This window comes from Taeniopygia guttata, chromosome 1, assembly GCF_048771995.1.
Source record: "Taeniopygia guttata chromosome 1, bTaeGut7.mat, whole genome shotgun sequence".
In the NCBI taxonomy this organism is placed as follows: Eukaryota; Metazoa; Chordata; class Aves; order Passeriformes; family Estrildidae; genus Taeniopygia; species Taeniopygia guttata.
This window is the reverse complement of record NC_133024.1, coordinates 66,443,443-66,468,322: the sequence shown is the minus strand read 5'-3', so window position 1 is coordinate 66,468,322 and position 24,880 is coordinate 66,443,443. Positions and strand designations below refer to the sequence as shown.

The 24,880-nt window shown below is 37.4% G+C and overlaps 1 long non-coding RNA gene across 3 annotated transcripts; it reads right to left on the bottom strand.

Annotated features, from left to right (window-relative positions):
- Positions 1 to 444: 444 nt before the first annotated feature.
- On the bottom strand, positions 445 to 24,013 carry LOC140684302 (uncharacterized). Of its 3 annotated transcripts, none has more exons than XR_012056401.1 (3): positions 23,885 to 24,013; positions 1,977 to 2,088; positions 445 to 678 (listed from the first exon to the last, which is right to left on the bottom strand). It is a non-coding gene; the product is annotated as an uncharacterized lncRNA (long non-coding RNA). The 3 variants fall into 3 exon arrangements; XR_012056405.1 differs by lacking the exon at positions 23,885 to 24,013 and adding an exon at positions 11,882 to 12,184; XR_012056404.1 differs by lacking the exon at positions 23,885 to 24,013 and adding an exon at positions 5,766 to 5,945.
- Positions 24,014 to 24,880: the final 867 nt, after the last annotated feature.

Below are 24,880 nucleotides of genomic sequence, written 5' to 3'. Positions count from 1 at the left end.
AAGCTTTAATTTTTCTTGTTTTGTCCTTCCTGATGCCTATTAAATCTTGAAAATCAGTCATTTATGGTGATTCACAAGCTGGGGAGGAACAGTGCAACTGGAACCCCACACACACAGAAGACTGCTTGGCTGAAGAAACAGTAGAAAGAAACACAGATAAGAGGTGTTTTGTTTGAGAGAATGTTTTCTTTTTCTAGCTGCAGTTACTAGAGATTTTCTTTATTACACGAACATGCCTAAAAATCTGCTAGGAATCTTAGGCAGCTGTCACAGTGTTCAGATTTGGGATGTGAGAGCGTAGCATGGGTTTTATTTTCATCTGAGCAAAATGGCTGGATAACATTCTGCAGTAGTACAGCATATAAATAATTCAGCTGCTCAGAGGGTTTTATAAATAAAAATAGAAATTATTTAACACCACCTTCTTTCTTTTTTTTTTTTTTTTTTTTTTTTTTTTTTTTTTTTATGTAATTAGACCAGCTAGCCATTCTTAAAGTCCTATATTTTTTTTCCTTGTAGCTCTCTTTTTTCATCAATGATAAATGTAGGACTTTTCCTTCAGGAGTTAGTGTGCTTGTTTTGACATTGATAAAACCAAACTCTTTTGTTAATTTTTAATTAAATGAGCAGAATATGTCCTTCAGTCTTCTTTGTTGCTGCAGCTTCCTTCAGCATTCACTGTATGACAATAGATGAAGAAAAACAATTCTGTATCAGAAATGCAGATAATATGTATTTACCAATGCCACCAGGTAGTTTGAGTTCTAATTTTCTTTGCTTATATGTTTAGACTCTTAGAGAATGGGCACTATATTTAGATGAACTACTTCTTCCCATCAATTTTTTGGCGTGTCAGCCTAAAGTTACCCATCTGATTTACTAAGTTATTAAACACCAGTTGGTGTTAACAATCATGTTCACACAGCTCTACCAGAAGTGGTTCAAATGGCTATTGCCACCTGGAAGTTGTTTCCTCCAGAGCTGAAAACATTAAATTTGTGTGAGCACTCCAGGCTTCTTCACAGCAAAGTAACCATAAATTAACTTAAATCACCTTCAGCATCAGAGGTCAGGGAGCATTGGCATAAGGTGAGAACTGCCAAAAGGCAAGATAAATTACAGCCTGCAATTATCTTACATTTTTTTAAGTTACATTGAATAGAAAGCACTTTTTGAGCCATAGCAATTAAAAGAGGAAAATAAAAGATATAGCATCACCACTATGGGTGGAGGGGGCAGAGAGGGGCAGCTTGAAAACATTCTAGGCATGGTCCCCACCTAAATGCTTAAGATTAGTTTTTTTAGTGGAATACTTCTGGAGTATGGTGATAAAGGAAGGGTGAATGGTCAGAAGCAGGCTATGGAAGGAAAAATCTGAGGACGGACTAAAAATCAGCTTCATGAGGAAGGGCATAAATCCAGTTTGTGCAAAAAACTGGCTTCAGAAATGGTGGATGCGATAGCAAGAATCTCAAGCAAATTTCTTGTGCTGGGAGAGGTGATTGCGAAAGTGAGCCAGGCAATTGAAAGTGCAGATTAATATTCCTGTAAAAGTGGCTGTGGACATTATTTATTAGCACACAGTCAGTCTGCATCACTCTGCTGAGCTGAAGGTGACCCAGCTGTGTCCCTGCCTTTGCACAGGCTCAGCAAAAGGCTGCTGGGGGCATGGGGTATCCTGAGTCCATGGGCTCCTTGTGGGCATGCTGCTGTTGTCTCAAAGGATGCACTGGCATGAAATGATAGGCCAAGAGCATATGGCAACTGTGGTGCCACAGAACAGATTGAATCTGCTGCTAGGAGAAAAACGCAATGAGGAGGAAATGAGGATAGCTGCCAAATCTACTAACTAGAATGAGCACAGGAAAACACCCCAACAAATGTCCTTTACGTGGTTAATAATGTCCCACTTGATAAGCCTTTGCAGTTCAGTTGCAAAAATGTCAAATATCAATTTATTTGTATACTGCACTCACCAAGGTACGTCATGTATTTCCTGAGAAGCTGAGAGGTTCACTGTGCTGCAGCCTGCAGCATGACCTCTTGGGGTTGTCATGGACCAGTCCTGTGTTTTCAATTTATGACCATCTATCATAAACCAGAAAGACCAATATTACTCTAGCAATACCTTGTATGCCTGATACTATTATGACACGTTGGAAAATAAGAATAACAGTATTTGACTATAAGGTATTAGTTACTAGAGCAAGATGCAGAACACACAAACCACTCCTGATCTCTTTTCTCTTTCTTTGTTCTGCTCAGATTTTCATGCACAACGAGCATGCCTGCAGCCCAGCTTCAGCTGTCATGGGACCTTCTGTGCTATTTGTAGGAATAACTATTGATTTTAGGATAGTAAAAGATTGATCACTGCTGAGTCTGTGTGTGGGACTGAGGCACCAAAATCTAATTTAGGGACGTTCCAGGCAAGCTGTGATGGGATCCTTTAGTTATTAGTGAAAAGCAGTATTTTGTTTCCATTTTTTAGGTAATCACCTTTATCTATCACAAAGTTTGTTTTCATTTATCCCACTCCCCGAAGAGAGTTGTGTTTAGTTGAAAAAGAGTTAAACCAGTTTATGTAAAAAAGAAAATTTTATAGGAAAATTGCTCTTGGAATTTCTTCAATCTCTTGTTCCAACTACAAAGCACATTCTTAAATTGCTTTGAGATAATGGAAAATAGCAATACATGTATGTCTAAATATACATGTATACATACATATACATAATGTGTATATATATATATATATATATTTTCTGTATGAGTGGATACCTGATCTGTCATTTGTTCTAATAAGCTTGAGCAAGAAGATGGAGTCTGAAAAAGTCTGCCTTTATTGGCTGTGCCATAGCAGAATGTCTATGTAGGTAGTCTGAGCAGCACTAATTGCCCTGATCCTTCCATTTCAGCTGCCACTTGCTGCCATCCTTTGAGAACCCTCTTCTCCCACCTTTGCCCTTGGTGACGGTAGTTTCAAGTAGTATAAATTCACTACAAATGAATATTGTACAAAGTACAGCTGATGAGCAGGTATAATCCAATTTATTTTATTCTGTTATTAATTACAAAGTTTGTGCAAAACATTTTTGCATCAGAAATTTAGGCAATTCAGCCAGTGGATAAACATCAACCTTAAGCATTCATTCATGCACAAAGCCTTTAGGACCAGAAGAGATCTCCTGAACATAAAAGCTCAATACAAAATGGGCATGTCTTGCTTCCTAAATACACCCATTTCTGAAGAGAAGAAAATTTCATGAGCAGCTCATGAAATTGTTCTCACAAAGAAGATCTTCTTAGGGGATCATGGGTAGAATTTGCTAAAGATAGCCACCTTTTCTAATGCATTTCCTTTGAGTTAAAAAGTCTCACTCTATACTAGAAAAAGAAACTGGTGTCAACCAAGATTAATAATATAAAACTTTGATCTCAGGTTCAAACGACACTAGTAAAATCACAGTGAGCTTGTAGTGTTAGTGTCATAACTGTGAATCCTATTTTTTTTCCCAATAATGTGGTAATTTGGGATATTCCTTGCAAAGCAAGAAATTTTGTTTAAAATGAAGGTAGTTGGCTGTAGCCACTGTTCAACTTACTACTTTTCAAAATTCTCTAGCTAAAGGGATTGTTATTTCTGGAGGCAGATGTTGGAGGAAACCATGGGAGTCTTCAGAACATAATAGGGATTACTGGCTGGCAGAAAGCCTTCAAGCTATGAGATTCTCCCACTGAAGAATTTTAAGATTAGATTATCCAAACATTCTGTCAAAATCTTGTGATAAATACATCTGAGAAACAGAGGATATGAAGTGTGGAGCCGAGGAAAACCAGAATTATTTTTTAAAAAGTACTGGTTTAAAATTAATAGATCTAAAAGATTATCCATTGAATCTTGTACGGTTTTCCATTCCATTTTCAGATCTCTTCCTGAGAATGTCATATAGCACACTTTTTAATAATGGACTGAATTAGTGTAGCACATTATTTAAGGGCCATACACCCTGCTCCCAATTACAGCAGCCATTGCAGATGAAATTACACCCTGTAATGAGGATATGAGATCTAGAGGTGGGGGGTAAATGTGTGGCTTCTCAGAATTTTTATTATGGAATAAGAAGATCTCGTTTGAAGAGCCTCCTTCTGAGAATTGTCCCTGTGGAAGACTAAACACCAAGTGTGGGACAAGCAGTGTACATAAAACTCACGAAGAACCCAATGTTCTTGTCCTTAAAAGGACTTATTTTACCCATTCCTGAATTTAGAGGTGTCTAGGAATGATCTATATGGTGAAGGTAATGGTTGTTTACTCATTCTCACAATCGGATTGCTCTGATATATGAGTGATTTTGGATAGAAAGTGATAAGCACAGGCATTAATCAAAACCGCCCAGAGTTGCAGGAAGCCTGATGGAAGCAGGAATTACTGCTACTGCCACCTGTCACTTCCATTCCTTCAAACTGAGCATGCGTAGAAAAAAGCTGTACAATTGAGATTTAAGTACCCATGGCAAATCTCAAACTGAGTGCAGCAAATAAAATAAGTTATTCTGTTTATTATTGAAGTTGCTAGCTGGAAAACTTTGCTATAATAGTTTGGAATTGCTATAAATTGGTTTCAAAATATAGAAGTGGAGTGGTAGGTAACTGAAGTGCTGGTTTGGCTGGAGAAAAAATTGAGTAGCACATTTGGGTCAGTCTGTGCTAGAGTCACCTATGCAAGGACTGGCTGCCACAGGGGGATCCAGCTTAGCTTTAGATTTGGTGGAAACACCTGGGAGTGGGTATTTTCTAATACCTGTAGCTCTACAGTGTGTTTTCTCACTATGATAAGCCTGACGACCATTTTTACAGTAACATCTCTAAATTGATATTTCCACCTTCACTGTGGATTTGCACAGTTTAGAGTAACTTTCCCTGATGCACAATATGCCTCTGGGTGCCTGTTTATGTGCCAACTTGTATTTGAAGTGGGCAATTTATCTCTCCTTTCCCCAGCATGATTTAGGCTTTCAGGGACTTTGTAATGAATGGATACTCGGTGGTGGCTGAGTCTTGACAGGAACAAGAACCAGATCCATACCTTGCAAGTCCTGCTGGTCCACCAAACTTCTTGGTGTTACCAACCTAATCCTTACTCAGCTTTCATGCTCAGCCTGCCTTTTCATTTCAAGTCATTTCTGTGGACAGTTTGAACTGATTTTCAAGTTACTCAAAAAGAGTTTTGCCATTAAATTTTGGTATAGGTATACCTACAGAAAGGGAACATAAAATGACTATGAACTTAATAAAACCAGGTTTATTTAATAAAACCATTTCCTGAACAGATTCTGTGGTATTTGTGGATTAAATATTTCTGAAGCTTGAAAGGAGGTGAAATGGAAAGAGTAACATCAAAGACATTAACTGTCCTGATAAAGAGAGGTTGGAAAATGTAATTTATATTTCCCAGATTATTTGCTTGGGAATAAAAGACTATTCATGTTTTATTCCTTTTCTGAAAGACTATTATATCATATCATGATGTGATGAGGTTGAGGACCTAATTGCTAATGATTTTTATCCTGTTTGGTTACTGTGTGCTAGGCCCACTGTTTGATGAACATGAATATCTGCAATCAGGAAAGTGGTGTTCGTTGCAGCAAAGTGTGTGTGTGGTAACAATCAAAATTTTCTTTCATTTCCATTCTCTAATTTTTATCCCTCCATTTACCTATACTTTCCAACTTATTCCAATTCTTTTTAAAGCTTCCACTGCTCACTTTCATTGCTGGTAAGAAGAAGCTGACATGGCTGAGCATTGCCAGGAGCAGCTGTGGAAGATTCAATCTGCCCTAAGGAGCACTGTGACCAGGAACAGCAGGATCAGCTAGGAACAACAAATAATGAAGCTTCCCTTAATATGAATTGATGTTTCCACAGTTGTTTTCCTTTCCTTCTCCCTTTCTGAAAAAACAAACAAACAAACAAAAAACCAAACAAAAAACAAACCTCAAATCATATTATAATGCTATCAGATTAGATTACAGCAGCTCTGAAAATTGGGTGCATTGGGAGGCAAAGAAAAATGGCACATTTTCAATTTCTTATGTTCTGTGTGATTCATTTGCAAGCTGGGTTGAAAAGCATCGAGTGGAAAAGTAATGCAATCAAAAATTAATCAAAATTTTACTTCCATTGCAATATAAGAATTATAATAAATAAAATAATAAAAATGGTCTGGAAAAAGGAACTGGAAAGATAGGAGCATCTATCTTTTACAGATAGATGCATTTCATAATCAGACATGTAGTTTTGCAGGTTGCACCTCCCTGATCCCACATGTCTGGATGGCAGGTAGAGCTGAAACCTGGGCCTTCCTTTGCACTCTGAGACCTACTCCCCTGCCTGGGGTCCACAGGGGATTTACACCTAAGAGAGATATTGCATCCAAGGAGTTCAGCTTTCCTAGGACACTGACTGATCTCCCCAGCATGATCACAGTCCATTGCCTGCAGAGCTACATTTCTTGTTCTAGAGCCTTAAGTTTGTCAAAACAGGCTTAGAAGGAGTCAGAATTATTTTTTGTTTTAATTTGTGACCTGATTAAAGGCTAAATGCTATAATCCCAAAGGCCCAGTGAGAATGAGAGGGTGACTGACAGGTGGAAACTACCACAACCTGCTCAGGTCACTACTGGCCACAGCTGGGGAGGCAGAGCTGCAGGAATGCCCAGAGTTGGCTGGCAGTGACAGAAAGCCCCTGGGTCCTCAGGTCCACTGGATCCTGCAGCCTCTAGCAAAATCGAAAAGCCAGAAGCATGTGTATTTATGAATGTTTAGTATGCATTACAATTTTTCTTCAATTTGACATTAAAGTAACAAACATAAATTCAAAAAGCCCCTGCAATCAAAGGCAGTGTTGAAGGACAACTTATTTCATTTGAACCTATGATATGGCACTCTACAGCAGTTCCTGTGCTAAAAATATATTTAAGTATATCATACTGAGATTGGTTTTTAATAGTAATTTAGTTACTCTTTTGAACATAATGCTTTGATGTCTGTCTATTTATAATTTAATTTCAGAATCTACAAAAGAAGTAAAATAAATTTTTCATTATGGTTTCATGTCGATTGCAACATGAAAGTTGCAAGTAGACTAAATTACTATATATATATATATATATATATAATTATATATTCTGTTACAATCTCACTTTAAGAATTGAATGCTTTACAGTTCTCAGGAACACCAAAAACATTTTCCTGTAATTTTTAAAGTCACTTTTAATGTGAAAAGTAATTCTAAATCTGAAGCATATTCAGCTGCCTGATGCACTAGATAGAGACAAGAATTAATCTTTTGTTCTTGATTTTTGAAATAAACTGCATGAATTCACAGAGGCAGCAGACATACACCGCACAGAAAACCAGGGCACTGAGTTTATGAAAGGGTTGTGTTCTCCCTACTGATAATTTACTGTTATTACCTCTATTTGCCAGGATATTTTTGCCATTTTGAGATAAACCTTGCTTTCAGTTTTCTGACAGGCATAAATACCTCCCTTTTACTATCTTAATTTCTAAGGCTTTCAACCGCTTTTCAACACTTTTAGACTGAAATTTCATCTGAAATTTTCACCATGAGAGGAGCAGCTATTTGCATCATAATTTCTTGTAATTACCTTATCACTCAAGAATGTGATTGCTCCAATTTGTGTGTGTGTATACTATTCATATTTTTGAGACTTAGAAGTAAAAACTGAAGACCTGCATTGTTTTTAATTTGACTGGCATTACTTTGAAACACCACTTAGGCAATATGCTTTTGCTCAGAAATAATTACCAGCACTCCCACAAGCACAGTGTATTCTAGGGTTCTGACAGCAGACAAAACTCACAGTTTTGCCTTGTTTTAACATTTGTGAAATCACAAACTTTGTTAAAATGGCAAAATCCCCTGCTGTTAGGATATCACGTACTAAATGAAATAGATAAGAAATGCAGATATGTCCTGCAAACAACTGTGTACTCAAAAAATATTATATTTGGCAAGTGCCTGAATAAACAATGAGAACAATATTGCTTTCTAATAAACTCCAAGCTTCCCACTGTTTTCAGCTCAAGAGACCTCCTTAAGCTGATGGCTTTCTGTGTAGTTAGGAAACCACTAGTTCACCCTTCCATGAAGTTATCATCTCTTTGAACCCATAAGAATGGGTGCTACCTTCAGTAAGCTGAAGCAAGGAACTCAGAGGTTTACCATGTTTTCAATTAAGAACTCCATGCACAGCTATCACCTAACCATGTCCAAGAAGCACGCAGCTTTTCCAGCTGCTGTCACCCAGAGAGCAAAAGAACCATAAGTAGAACATCATATACAATTTTTGCCACTCTACATATGCAATCTATTACTCCACTGGTAATTGCACACTAAAAATCATGCAGTTACTGAAATTCCTTGCAAATTTTCTGCTTCACCAAAACTTAAGAAACCTGAGGCCTCTACAAACAGTTTATTATTTCTTTTTTTAACAATACTTTATCTTCTAATGTTTTGGAAGGCATCTTGTCATCAGCTTTGCCTCTCAGATAGGGGAATGCATAAAATACAATTTAATTTGAAAAAGCAAAAATAGATAAAACACCCAGACCAAGCATGTTGCCATTTTGGTTTGTATTTTTTTTTATTCTGTGTTTTTGCAGCAGCCTTTAGTTTGATGTGACATGCAGAATTTTTGCTAAATCTGAATTTGCTTTACCAATCATAGAAACACTGCAGTATTTCTGCCTTAAAATTCACACAATCTATTTCTTCTGGGTGTTTTTCACATTTTAAATTCCCTACATGTTGCTCATGCCTTTTTTTTCTTTTTTGCTCTTCTGCCAAGTGTTTGAGGCATTAACTTTTTCAGGTTTTCAGTCTCTCACAACATGTTTGCAAGAAAACTAAGACTCTTCAGAAAATAAATGGTTACAAAAAAGAATAGAAAGAAAAACTCTATCTTCTTGTGTCCACATGTCAAACTTGTTTGTCAGGACCGGTCCTCTGTTTCCATGAAAATACTGTCCTAGACTGTCCCAAGGCTTAGAGACCTTACAGCTTCTAAATTCCTGGTCATATTGTCAAAATTTGGACAAACCAGAAATCTGTTTTTTTCTGGACACCTGGAAGCCTCATGTTCCTTAGCTAGTCAGTGTCAGCCCCATGCAACCACATGTGGAAAACATGGTTGTAAATCCTAGCTTGGCTCATTTATTTATTTATTGCCACTTGTTAGGAGAAGCAATATGACTAAAATTAACAAATAAGTAAAAATTTATTCGTGTCTCCCAGAAGACATTGCAAACATAGTTAAAATAACTATAAGTTGCTATTTTCAGGAGGTATTGCATCACCTCAACTCTTCCAAAAAATTTCTTTTATGTTTTTTTGGGAAAAGATGCTGAGGATTAGTCACAAGTTGGGACATGACTGCAAAAAACATTTGGAAACTGCTGGCAAGCTACAGAATTAGGGAGTTTTTCCCTGGCCAGCTCTGATGCCTGTGTAATTTCAGTGTGAGGCATGTTATCATGTATGAAATGGCATCTAAATCTGCCACAGTCTATTTGGGGAGTAATGCCAAGCTTGTTTGGAGAATATCCAGAAAATATTTCCTTTACATCTCCCCAGCAGCTTGCTCCTTTCTCATCTGAGTTACCACAAAGCTGTAGAAGACCCTTTGTAAAATAACAGACAATAAAGACAGTAGATGCTATGTAAAACAGAAGAGCAAGGAGCAGCAATGAGGGTGAAGCACACAAGACTGATTGAAAACCTGCAGGGTGACTGCTGCTAAGTGGGGCAGGCATGTGTGACCAGCAGGGCTGCTGAGAGATCTTTCTGGCCAAGGAAATAGCTCCCTCCCTTCTCAGCCTGTTCTCTACTACCCCTCAATTACTCCTACTCCACTCAGAGGAGCTGCCCAATCTACATCAGCTTACTCAACACTTGCTGCCAGCATCCCACAATGATGGGACTCCATTTTCTCTGTTCCTAAGACACGCAACAGACAGTGGCCAAGACATGGTACAATGAATTCACATTACTAAAGTGACAGGAACACTAAAATGATTTAATGGCTAGAAAAGTACCTAACTAGTTGCAAAATGTATCTATTTGACATCTATAATTCTTTAACATGTATTTTAAATTAGGTGCTTTAGAAACTGAAGTGCTTTTGAATCACAGTACAAGTTAAACATCCTTAAAAGAAACACTTAAAAGGCTTATAAATCAGTGTTTAACCATAAGAATTTTCATTTAATTTATATGGGGGCTTGAAATAAAACCTCAACATCATATTTTGCATATCCTTAAACTTAATCCCTTTTTATTTGGATTTCAGTGGCCTTCTGACTGCTTGTGTCATTTATGAGCCTGCCCTCAAAAAAGTTGTGTTGGCAAAATTGCAGTAAGGTATTTCTTTTTAATAAATCTTAAGATGATTAAAATAATATTTTTTAAAAAGTATAATCAAGTACTGCTAAGGAGAGATCAATTGTGTTTGTCTGTATTTTGGGTATGCAACTTGGAATGCAAAATTTGCCCTAACACCATGTCATGCTGCAATATGAAATAACATCAAAGAGTTAGTAGAAGTTTTACATAAGAGACTTTTCTGTAGGAAAGTGGGAGCTCATTGTAGTTTTCCATCAGAAAGAATACTCTTTCTGTAGATATTTCTGTCAGGAAAATCCACATGACCTACTGCATGTGTAAATTTTCATGCCTGCCTCAGGTATTTCAAAATTCTGTGCTCATAATCCCATTTCTGCATTGATTCAGCTTTCCATTACATGCCCATGTAATCATTAAAATAAATACATACATATTTAATTAACTATGAAATTTCATTCTACTTGGCACACGCACTGTTTCTCAATAAGCTTAACCTTATAGGAAATATATATTCATCTGTGCTATTTCATTCCTTAGCTTGTTTGGGGTAGTAATAAAGTCTGACACAGATGCTAAATTTCTTAGAGGGTTCAGTTGCCATTAATTTTAATTCCTAAACTATCTATCAGATTGGATTGTAAAATCTCAGAAATTCAATCAGCTCTCAAAAGAGTATTAAAACTGTAAGGGTAGGTTATGTTGTAGTTCTGATACACAAAGGAGAGACTGAATCTCTGCTTTAAACAAAAAATTACTATACTATTAGAAATCTGTATTACCTTTCAATGCTTTCATGGTTTTACTTCCACAGTTACCTGAGGCGGATTGTAAATAGCCAAGCTTTACTCTCAGAAGAATTAGACCTGAAAAGTCCAGCCAGACAAGTCACAGCCATCTTGCTTTGGACTTTATTATCTACACATTGGAAATCTGACTTTATTATGCTTTCCTTTTTTCACTTTGTACTTTCACTTGCACTTTGTAGTCATATTCTCTAATAAAACCACAGGAATTCTGCAATCCCCACAAGTCTGGGTGTAGGATTGTTACTTGCCACCATTTCATCCTCTTCACTGCAAGACACCATGACAGGCATATATCTTTACAAGGAAGATTGTAAGAAGTAAAGATTTAATTTTTTCTGAAACTCAGACCAAGAATAAAATATTACATAGAATCACAGGAACATAGGATGACTCCATTTGGAAGGAACTTTGAAGATTATCTAGTTCCAACACCCCTCCAAAAAGAAGCAACATCTTCTGCTAGGGTTTCTCAAAGCCCTATCCAATCTGGCCTTGAACCCTTCTGTGGATGGGGCATCCACAGCTTCTCTGGGCAACCTGTTCCAGTGCCTCACCACCCTGACAATAACGTATTTCCGCCTAATATCTAATCTAAACCTGCCCTCTTTCAGTTTAGAGCCGTTCCCCTTTGTCCTATCACAACTCACCCTTGAAGAAAGGTTCTCTCAAACTCTCTTGTAGGTAGGTCCCTTCTCTCCTGATGTGATGAATCTTCCCTTTTCAGCCTGCAAGGCAATGAGGTGGTTCTGAAAGGGCATGTCAGGCTTTGGGGGAACCCTCTTCCTCTTGTAGGTTCTAGCTGTTGCAATCTTCAGTTCTTCTGTGTTACTGGCCCCCTCCCTCCCTTCTGTGTGTGCTGTTGCGGGAGGTTTAGGCTGTTTGACTGAGGCTGTGCTTGTGCCCAGCTGTCCACCTCCTTCTGAGTCTCCCTGGCATTATGCAGCCCGCTCGCCATGCCCTGCAGCTCAGCCACCAGCAGCAGGAGGTCCTCAAACCCTTCACAGGCAGGTTTGCTGACTGTTCCTGCCCCAGGAGACAGGTCTTGGCACCTCTGCAGCCTGAGGTCTGCACGGCAGCCTCTCCCTTCAGTTTGGAAGAAGATGTGGTGTTGTTTGCTAAATTAACCTGCAATCATTCCTATTTGTTCCATTAAAGAGAGGGTGTAAAATCCCCTAAACTAGCAAAAGATTTGTTAACGATGTAATTGTCATCAGGATCTGGTTCACAGCACACAGCAAATGCTTCACAAAGCAATGAAACAACAGGGGCAATATGGGACCCTTTGTGCAATGAATCATAATGTTATTGATCACTGCAGTAATTTATCATACTTGCCTTGCTCCTGGCATTTGTTCATTGATGGATTCTCTTGGTAAAGACAAAATACAAATTGCTTGTTATTATGGAAATTTACAGAAAATCTAATTGGTATAAAATGCAGCACATTCTTGTGTTCAAAGCCATGCAAAACAGAAAGACCACAAATAGAATAAAGTAATTTGTTTCATGGATATCCAGGAGAGGAAGCACCCCTGCAGTCTACTCATAGTCATTTTAAAAATATAAATTACTAACAATATACACAAACTGCAAAATAACTAAGAAGAGAGGGAAAAAATTCAGCTCCTTATATTAAAAAGGTACAGTTAATTATTTACTTACTGTGAATTGATTTTAAAATGTCCATATTTTTTCTCTTTTCTATCTCCTGACAGAGTTACCTTCATAAGGACTCTTCACATGGACTTAAATTTAAGGTTTGATATATCCAAAGCTCTTTTAAGTGCTAATAGTTTTCTTTGAACTTCAAAGAGTATATGTACAGAGGGGTACTGTATGAATTTATAAAAAAGAGTAAAGCAAGACCTAAAATATATCAAAGCATAAACAAGTAAACCATGGACTAGGTTTTAAAGAAGAGGTTAGTAGCTGAAAAAATTTAAGAAATTATATAATTGCTTTGTGTATTTTATAATAAAACAATTCCATCTTCCAGAATTTTAGGAACTAGTACAATACAAATATGTGATTGTTGCCAACAGAGAATAGAGTGACTTCAACAGTCACTGTGCCATTGTCCCTGACATAAAAAAGGATCTTTGACAGGTGTGTCTATTCAAGAAGCATGCTCCTGTTCATTTTTCAGTAGAATGGTGAATTGTTATCATTTTGAATGCTGGAAATAATTACTACCTAAATTATTTGTAGCCATAACCTTGTTGTAGAGCTATGCACTGTAGGGAAAAAAAAAAAATCTTGTCATGGTTTACTTCCATTTCCTTTGAATACTGAACTATGTTGAGAATAGTAGGGCTTGGGAACAATTTAGTCTGTTGCTCCTTTAACAGACTTTGATAAAAACAGGTTTGCTTAATATTTAATAAACACTTACTTTCTTGCTACTTTTTTCGTTCTGTAAAATTACATGTCTCATGTACTGTTTGTATCTTTTCTGCTCTTTTGATTCAGCTTCTTCTCAGTTATTTGTGTTTTGTGATTTCTGATCTTGCCTGTGGTTCTACAGCTTTTATTTTGTAGGGCAGAAACCACCACCATCACTAGCAGAAAATACCAGTAGTTTTCCACACCTTGAGCTTACAAAGGTAAAGGATTTTTAAAACCTCAAAAGGCAACCAATCAACCCTCAAAGAAGAAAAAAACCTGAATGTTTGTAAAAGGTGGATTAGGATTCATGAACACTATCCAATATATGACTGAGAAATTTACTGGCATGTTCTCACAGTACATCCAGGTAGTTGCAATAGTTAACATTGTACTAAAAATAACCCTCAGACTTTGTTATACAGTGCTGACGTGATTTACCAAGACAGCTCTGGCATTCTGTAAGTGCAGGCATATCCGTGAACTCTGGTCACAGACTAGTAGGAAAGACTACCAGAGTACTTTTTTGCTTTTCTTATTTCTGCTTTTCTAAGAGGAGCAAGAAATCCATAGCCTGATTCTGTTGTGCCTCCTAAGTTTACCTTCCTCTTTACTTTTTAATTACCACTTGTAGTTGTTGCCTTTTATGATACTGTTTACCTTCTCATCTTTGAGAAGTAATGAGAAAGGAAGGCAAACTCTTTTATCCAGAGGCAGGCTGTTAACTCATTCTTTCTGCAGTGAGAGATGCTCTAAGAGTTTCTGCAGGGCTCATGCTGTGCCCCTAAGGTGTGGGTATATTCCCAGCTCATCTTCCCATTCCCTTCTCAAAGCCTTGCTTACACATGATGCTCCCCTGGTGTACTTCCATACAGACAGGTGGGAAACGCCTTGAGGGAAGTGTTTCCCTCTGTCTTGCTGTATGAAATGCACAGGACATTTCTGGATGCTTTTTGTAAGCAACAATTATTTGTGTATAACTTTAGGACATAGACTCTGACCATTTACTATTCATTTTCAGTACATTTATTATCTATCTGATAGACGAACAGGATTTCCACAGGAATCCATCAAACCATTAAGATTTGGTCTTATTCTTATCAAAATAAGGCTTTCTGTTGGCCTCAAATGGTGCAGGATCAAGCAATCAAATCAATCAGCCTTGGAAACATTCTCTAGCACTGTAGTTGAGCTGAGTGAAATACTTAGATTTATAAAACTCAGTAAGCAAATACTCTATAAAAACAAAGAGCTCAGTCCTGCAAGGATTTGAGAGCTGTGGTTTTGATCCAACAAAGCACAGAAGTATGTATTTAGTTTTAAGATATTTTTGCCCCTGGGTATTCCTATGCACTTGAGTTAAATACCTATTTAAGTACTTTACTGGCCAAAGCATTTTTGGCATCTTTTGAGGCTGAGTTCTTACATAAGACTTCCCTCTGAGATCTCAAAGCATTTCACAAAACACACTAAAGACAATTCTTCAAAATAATAAGGTAAAATACTGTTGTAGGACAGAATATTGTATTATTCCCCTAAGAAGGTACAAGATTTCCATCCATAACTGCCTCACCTAGTTTTCTAAATATGTGATACAAAAAATATTGTCTACTTTTGCTCCATTTACTAAAAAATACCCTTATCCAGTAAACACTGAAATAAATGAGTTATGTAAGAAAGGCAGGTTTTAAAGTAAGTTACAATGATGAAAATCCCTAGCTACAGGGGTTTTGGGGTGTGTTTTGTTTATTTCTTTAGCTGGGAAAAATTGAAAACAGTAATAAGATAAACTAAAGACCATTTATAACAGAGGCAATATAATGCCTTAGGAGAAATGACAAGGAACTGAATCAAATGTCCACAGGTGCAACAGGCTGAACATCACCACCAGGTCAAAGCATCATTGCCTCGGTTCACCTCCAGCCTCCCTGATCCTGCCACTGGAACATATATATTCAATAGATTAATATATGAATATATACAATATATTCATACATTAATATATATCCAATATTCAAAGGTAGAACAGCTCTGCAAATAGACAATTCTGGCTAATATAAGGGCTCTTCATTGACTGTGGGGAAATCTCTCAAAGGTGTGTCAGGCAGGTATAGAAGATTAGTCAGCTGGAGAGGTTGTGGCCCTACGGGTTATAAAAAAAAAAACCAAATAAAGGTGTTCAGGTAGCTCAGAAAATAATTGAGAAAAATAATTTTTTGTATACGGTGCAGTAATAAAGGAGTATTGTGGCTGTTCTCCCTGTCTACTACAGCCAGAAGAAAAAATAATTAGCTTAATTTTCAGAAATGGAGATATCCAGCAGATATTAGAGAAAACCTTCTTTTTAAGGGTAACATAGTGCTAAAAGGTTTTATAAGGCTTTAAGAAAGATAGTAAAATCCCCAGCCCTGGATGATTGTGATTCAGAGAAGTATCTCTCAGAAGAGATGTAATCTCACTTGATTACTGGAGCATATAAAAGATTCATTTTAGGTCCCTTTCACTACACATTTCTGTGATTTTTATGATTTGACAAACCAATGGTAATTAAAACACTAGCTTTTTGCTGTGATCTGCCAAATGGATCTAGTGATAAATTGCATTCCCTTTGGCATCCTTTTCTCAGCAATACAGAATTTAAATGAGAGCTGACCTAGTTTATATATTCAGCATGAAAATACTTTTGCCTATTTAAAAGGTAAATCTATTTCTAATAATGTGCTATTTCATTCTGCCAACATAATTCCAAATGGCTCTGTTTAAACACAGAGAATATTTTTATTAACATTTTTATCATCTCTGTCATTAATTTCCAAAGCCAGAGCATTTTCACAATACCTTGGGCATTAGTAGAATGAGGTCTTAGTTGATCCTAAAGGCTACAAGCACATGTTACTGTTTTACAGTGATTGCTGTAGTTTCTCTCCTCCCTCTCTCTTTCTTCTTGCCATCCCCAGTCACTCATCTCTGCCATGAGAGATTCATGCCTCCTTGACTGCTGGGTGCTTTATAACCATATTTTGTTTGTTTAAACTTAACAATCATGGATTAAGGTTTACATTCACATTTCACTGGATGGGCATTTATACACAAGGTGCATACATGCAGTGCTCTGAGTCACGTGCAAGCAACTGGTGTAGTGAGCTGTGTGGTGGTAGTCTTTTCTTCTACATTAAAACTTAGGTATCTTTCAGAAAATAATTCTATTACTTGTCTTATTTTATGAGCATGTCATATTCCTCCAGCACAACACCACTTTGGATCTAAGATAGCTTTATGCTGGGAAATGAGTCATTTTTTCTTTCAGGATTCTTGAAATGTAGAGATCATGCTAAAGGCATTGGGGACAGCTTGATAGAGTGTCTAGTCTGACATTATATCTGCAAAATGTGCTATATTTTGATGTCTCCTATAAATCACAGTGTATTTCTTTTCTTTCTCTCTCTTTTTTATGAGAATACTCATTGAACAATGCAGCTTTGGGATTTGAAGGTGAACTGCAATGAACTGAATTGAGAGCCATCCTAAGTATATTACCCAACTGAGGAAGAAAATAACAGTTTAGAATGTATTTTTATGGAAAAGGCATGAACCTTTGTTCATACTGTGGTTCTTGGCCATGTACATTCACACTGGCTCTAAAAATGCTATAGTCTCCAATATGAACTTGCATATTGTCTTTAAGTGTCTCCTGTTTTACACTAAGCCACTTAGATAACTCTAACATGCTGTTCATAATTTCTCCTAACAGGTTTAAAAATCTTTCCTGTAATTTTTACCATATGTTAGGGGAGAAAGACAATATAAAACTTCACTATGATGGCAATTACATCTATTCATGTTCCTCAGTCTCTTAAGTTTGGCTATGGAGTCACAGAACCACACAATTACCTACATATCTGTAATCATTAAAGACTCAAAACATATGTATTGATATTTCTAGAGTAATTGACACATTCAAGTAACAGGAATTTCCATAATTTTCTGGAAGTAAAGCCAGGAATTCAACCTGAGGCACTGCAAGGAAAAACCCAGGGTGGAGGTCTGAGCTAAGCATGATGCCTCCAGGAGCCTTGGAGGCCTCTTGCAGGCTGCTCACACACAAGCACCATGAGATCTGACACAAACAGGCTGGCAGGAAACAGATATTGATTGCAGGAACTTGGTGGGCATCTACTAATTGAAGCAGAAGTTTTAAAGTAGATGGTTTCCTATTTCTGCTGCATGACCCCAAATCCTGCACAGGATACTAGATTTGATCCTGCACTTCTTTTGGAAAGGTAATATATTCTCCTCCTAGAAGCTCAGTGTCCTTTCAGCTCAATGTGCTTTCAGCATTCAAGTGATTCAGTGTGTTGTTAAAGTTCTGTGTTCTTTTTTCTATAGGCCAGCTAGTTATTGAACAGAGAGAGTGAACCTCTTTACCAAACAAAAGCAGGAGATCAGAAGGAAGCACAGCTGACAGCTGTACCCCTGCAGACCAAAGCAAGTAAGTGTTCAAGCACAAAAAAACCACAACGGCCTAGCATTTTTTTTTTCTAAACAAAGCGTTATCTTTTTTTTCTTTAGCAGCAGAAGGTAGATTTTGCTCCACCAAGGAGCAAGGGTGGGGCAAGAAGTAAAATAGAGATACTAGAAAAGCAGGGAGCTCATTCACCTCCAGATTTTGCTGTAATAAATAAATACACTTTGGAGCTTCACTTTTTTTTTTTTTTGCCAAAGGTTATCTTTTTCCTTTTCTGTTATTATTATTAGAAGAAGTATGACCTACAGAGTCTATACTGAAAAGAGTTGCATGTGTATGTTGTCCTACTGCACCATGAGAAAGTGTTGCAAGCCATTTTACTGGCAATTTCCTTTGAGCAATTTCTGAAGGATAAAACTGTTAATGTTGCATTACTTTGGCTGCTTTTCTTTATTTGGGTTGTTACTTGGAATCTTTTGAGACCATCTTTTAACCAGTTTAATATATTTTGATATTTGCAATGAGGGATTTCTTTGTAAAAACTGACTGAGTATCGATATAAAAAGGAATGAGTAGCTTTGTTCACTTTAATGAATATGATGTGACATTCTTAAGCCAACAAGGATAGCACTTCAAAGTGCCACCAGACTTTTAAGCAGTTAATCAAATTACTACACTAATTCAGAATGGAGGAGAAAGAAATCATGAAACTTTTGAGACTTTTAATGTAAGCAGAAAGTGCAATATTTTCTTTACATGAGCACACATGAAGATACAAAGAGAATTTAGGCTGGCAAACTGACCCATTCAAAGGAATCTAAATGTCCATCAATGATCAATTTTTAACTGCCATCAAATCCAATCTTAAAAGAAAAGTCATGTTCAATTATTTGCTTTCTAGGTAAATATTTTCAAAAACTTGTGCAGTTAGGAAAACAAAATGATACATTAATAGAGAAAGTGTTTTCCTGAAAGGAATGACAAGCAGAGGATTTTAGATATAGTGATTTTAATTACCACTTTTCTGATGTTCAAGAGCTTTGAAAATAGTGAAAGACTTGCTGGGAGTGAGGGAATTGTGACAGCCTTCCCTGCAAATACACCTAACAAACCCCTGCTGATAACCTTTTCACTGGAACACACATCTTGCTTCTGTCAAAACAGAGCAGCTACAAATTACCTTCTGGGCTCATTTCCTAGGCTGTAAAGCAAAAATTAACAGAAGAACCAGAGGAAAATTTACATGTGAGGGGTTCAGGGCTGAGCTTTATTAGTTATGTTTCTAAAAGTGAGACCAAAGGTCTGACACAGGATATTCTTGATGAACTGCCCAACTTGACAGACTTGGCTCTTAGGGCCTCCAAAGAACTGAAAGATCTCATCTATGAATTTATTTATTTTCAAGTCAGACACACAGTCTCAAGGTACTTAATGTTAAGACAAATAACTATTCCTTGCATTCATTGTAACTCAGCTGATACTGAGAAAAGGGAACTTAAAAATAAAAGTAATATTACAATAATGTAATATGCAATGAACCCACTTACCCAGTAAGCAACTGCCCACCTTGCAAGTGCAGTGCCTACCTTCTCACTTCCCACGCTCCTTTGTGTCTCACACATTCACTTCATTCCTTCTTTGCACAGAATTTCAGTCACATCTCCTCTTGAACCTTCTCTTTCTCACCTCAGTGTTTGGGGAGTAGACTGTGCTGGGTGGAGCACTCTCTATTTGGGTTAGAGAGGTGGATTTTTTGCTAGTTTTTGGGTAGAAGGAACACAAATCTTGAAGCACAGGTGATTGGGTGCTCATTTGAAAGCAAATTAATGTGGCTTTTTTTTTTCTTTCAGGATTATTTATATACTTAATCCAGTGCCTCTTGCAGCACAAACTTATGAGGACCACGATGACAACACCCAAGCATTCGATACATGTTCCTGAGACTTTTCTCTCCTTCCTTTCTTTTCACTGCTAAGTAGACTTTGATTTTCTACATGCAGAGAAGCAAAACTTACTATCAGGCATCTAAAATAAGGTACCCACAGACTAGAAGGCTCAGTTGAAATCTTCTATTCTCTGCCTATCTTTTTAGAAGCCTTGTGTAATCACATTGATTTTCAGTTTTAATTAGTCAGCTCAATGTATTAGAAGCTGTGAATTGTCATCTGAAGGAGTCCAAATTTCCATAAAAGTAATATAAAGCATTAATTATAGGTGCATCTCACTCTGAAAGGACATGACTTACATATTAAGTCCTTTACCATATAATTTCTGGCATAAGTGCTAAAGCACTTATTAATTTAGGCCCTCATAAATCTGTGCTTCCTAGAAAGAACCAGAAAAATTTCCTAGACAAACACGTAAGACCAGTACCAATTTTTATATTCCGTAAAGTTTGTATAATCAACACATACCAACATCCTTCTTCTGGGATATAAATGCAATACATCAGCTAGAGTTCTGGGTAGGTATGTAGGTAGAAGAAGTTGAAATCTAAAAGCAAAATAATGCAACCTTCATCTGAGTCAACTACAAAGTTTGTCTTGATTACCTGCCTTTTTAATTTGGTAACTAATCTAGTTTATTTATTACATTTTATTTGTTAACTCAGTTTTCCTCCTGCAGTGTTTCATCTTTAATTCATCTTTTTCAGGAATCTATTCATTTTCTCACTCTTGTTATTAAAATTCCAGAAAAACTATGTGAACCCAGCTTAGGCTGCTGCAGTCAAATCCCAAAATAAATCTTAAACTCCAAAGATGGGGATAACCTCTAATTAAAAAAATCCTGTCCACCAGGTGCTGCTACCAAAGAAAATTCTTGTTCCCAAGAGTTGCTTTCTGACTCTTAAAAATAAACTACTCTCATCACCACAGAATATATAATATTTTATATCAATAGCTTATTTTAATTTTGAAGTGCCTGGTGTCCTTGTGAGCTACGTAGTTTCTCAGCAATTTGGGTTGTTTCCAGATAAAGATATTTTTAAAACATTTAAATGTGTTAAATTTGTGGACAATTACATTTTAAATCTAAGCATATGGTTCTGTTGTTAAATCCTTCAATAATTCTTTGAATATCTCTTCTCTTTCAGTTAATGTCACAAATGTTTTCACTTATTACCATATTCCATAAAAATATTCCCCCATGTGTCATTTTAATTGTATTTTATTTCCTGTTGTAACTCACAAAATCTATAAATAATTTTTCATGTATCTTCTTATTTCAACAAATGTCAGCAATAATGCATGCAGAGAGGGTTTTTTTTTTAATAATCACTCTATTTTTTATTTTTATTACATGCCTTCTTGGCAGTAAACCAAATATCTTGTACAATATTTGGAAAAGCATTACTGGTTCATATCACATGTTTTTAACCAGAACACCGCAATTGTAAGGAAAAAAGGAGCAACTTTTGCCAAAGAAATTCAGACAAAGGATATAAGGTCTTTTTTCCTCATGCAGTGAAAACTATTTGTATTATATTTGTGTTGGAATTCACTGTAACTAAGGTTAGCTCAGTAGTTTTTGATTTTCTGTAAGTGTGCTGCACTGGATTAATCCTGTTTTCTGATCCTTTGTGGATTTCTTTTGACTTCTTGCATGCCTTTTGCACGTAATAATGCACCAAAAAAGGCATAGACCTTGATGTCCAGAGCAGAGAGAAACTTCACAGTGGCTTCTGATGGGAACAATCCTGTGTACCCCTTCCTGTTCCTGGCTTCATGTTCCCACCACCTCTCTTGCTTCTCTGGTGCCTGGCTGATGAGCAGTGAGCTCATGAAAAAAACAAAACCAGCAGAAAGCCCTTGCAGAGAGCAACTGTCCTGGGCCAGGGCTGGATGGCAAAGGGGATATAATGATGGAACTGGAAAAGAGGGGCCAGACCAGTTTATCTGGCAGCAGCTCACCACTGATGTCTTGTGAAGGCTGACCTAGAATAGAGGCTAGACGGAGTTAAAGAATAAAGTGGATATTTATTAGAAGGCCTCAATGGATACACCTTGGGCAGTACCAGAGCCCAGCCAGGGCTACACCCAAAATGGTCACAAAATGGACAACCACTCACGAGGTCACTCACATTTATAAGTTGTGGTTCATTAGTATATTGGAGTAAATTGTCCAATTATAGCTTTAGATTATGAAGTCCCATCCTTCTTGTTTTTATCTCTTCATTCTTCCATTGTTTATGCTCTTGGGCTTGAGATTTGGATCAGTTGTCCTTGGTCCCCAGCTAGAGAAGGAATTGTTTTGTCTACTTGCTGTGTGAAAAGAGTTTACTATACCCTAATATGGGGATAGTACAAAAGTACACACTCAAGCAGTATAGAATCTGAAAAATACAAAAGCTAAAACCTGAGGCATCACCATGAGGTCAATTTGGCCTTAAGGAAAAACCTCACCTTCACTTAGCAGCCTGGTAACACAACTGAAAATTAAACACCTACTTGGTGCATAACTGGGTGTTACTGAGTATTTCAAATTAATTAACAGTTTTGCTCCCTACCTTAGTGTCTCTTGTCAAAACATTAATGTCTCTGTCGCCCACAACATCAGCCCAGACCTCTCATGTGCTGCACCACCAGGCACAGGAAATCAGCTTAAGCAGGACTCGTGCAAGGCAGCAGCTCTGCAACCTTGTTGGGGAGAGTGAGGAGAGGCTGACAACAGACATGGGAATCATTAATCACAAAAAGCTTTCATTCCTCCTTTCAGGCTAGGTGACAGCTCTAATTCCTCAAGCTCCATTTTCCTGCAATTCTGATGAATTTTTATGGATATGACTGTCACAAATGTTGTTGCAAAGGTATATATTTAATATTGAAAATCCAGGTTGGGAACATCACAAAGACTTTGTACTTCTGCCTCTCATGTTTGATGGCATTTTGTGCATTTTCAGACACACAGATGCATTGAAGCCAGACAATTAAAAGGCCAGTGTTCAAATTTAGTTTGATTGGATTAATTAACCAGAAGTTTAAAAGGAGCTTGCCTGGGATTCGTGTTTCACTCCCAACAACAAGCTGTCTCTTCCAGCTGATGCCCTGCAACCCACTGAAAGCACATCTGTCAGACCTACTGGAGACCCAGGAGCCCATCCAAGGAGATGTCTTGCCCTGAAGGAAGTGGAGGGAAAGCTCAGGCATCCAGTAGCAGCCAAGCATTTCTGGCTGCCCACATCCCACAGCCCTGGCTGGGCTGAAAGCCTCAGCCCAGACAGGGAGCTCCTGGCAGCTGCGAGGCACCAATCCGTGCATAGCATTGTACAAGAATTCCAGAGAATTCCCTTTGTAAGGAGTGCAGGTCGCTCTGCGCATCACCCAGCAGGTTTAAATGGGCAAGGAGGGAGAGAGGGAGGGAATCAGCAACTGCAGAAGACAGGAGGAACAGGTCTCCAGCATTACTCATGAAACAGGGATACACTAAAAAGCAACTTCAAACACTGGTATTTGGAATTGCAGGAGTTGTAGTCACAGGGTCCATCACACAAGGGAGTTCTAGTTAAGGGGTCAAGCACCAGTTGAGGCTGGAATATTTGTATTGAGATAAAATTGCAGCATGTAAATTAGCAACAATCTCATCAGAGACTTTGGTTTTCTATGACAATGTGATCATGTCTCTTACAGTTTGCTTGGATATACCAAAAATGAACATGCATCTTGACCAAGCAAGAAATTCACTTTTATAACCTTTTATCTGAAGGCAAAAGCTGTTTGGATTTTTTCTTATTATATTCATTAAATACCTGGTTTGAAACTGAGGTTTCAAAATCCTCAAAGACAAAAGCAATCAAAGAAGTTACCTCGTTCAGCATTCAGGGAGTCAGGGAGTTTACTTTTTCCCTTGCCTGATGTCACAAAGGCTTCCTCTAGAAGTTTGTATTAGCTTTTATGGAAACAGTTGCTTGGTAATGCGTCCTTCTGTGGCTGGTAGGAAGTACTTTGTATTCCCAACATCTCAGAAAAAAGAAGTGTCCCCCACACAAAGCTCCTAAAAACAATTAATGAAAATGATTTTTTTTTCCTCAGAAAGCACCCATATATGTATCATTTTCAGCACAGTTTTATTCTATTTTCACTCTACTTAAAATAGTGCTATATTCTGTGTTTCAAACAATATGTACTATATAAATGGAGCTACAGGTGAATGGAGCAAACAAACCATTTTAACGGGGAAATTACTCAGGCTATAGTGAAGCATGAAAACAAGTCACTCTTCCCTGCACATGAAAAGAAATGTTAAAATAATAAACCAAGGCACTAAAGAAACATCATGTCACAGAATGCCTCAGGCCAGTCTTGTACTAGCTGAGCAAGAAAAGTACCTGATGACAGCACTCTGGAATGTCTTTTGCAAGGAGTGCTGACCTGATAGTGCCCTCATTGACTTAAAAAACTCCATTGTGTGAATGTTAAGAGATAGAATTTTAAATACAATTAAAACATGTTTTCTTCTGAGAGGTTAGAGCTATCTGGGAAAAAAATCATGAGGCACTGTCTGCATGTCTGCTAGCTTGTTGAAAGTGTTGGAGGGAGTTAAGTTGAATTAATGTGTCACTGATCCAAATTTGAGAACAAAACCCAAAGTTGCAAGGCAACAGTTTTGATACTTTCTCTTTCAAACCTTGAACCATTTCTAGTCATATCTAAAGAACACCAAAAACAATATTATGTGAGAAAACTCAATGAGAAAACAATAACGGAGCAAAAAGGAGAACAAAATTATCTGTCTCTTGTAACCTTGAAAATCTGCACAATAAAATCTCCAGTCCACATGTACACTATTGTAGGCTCTACAG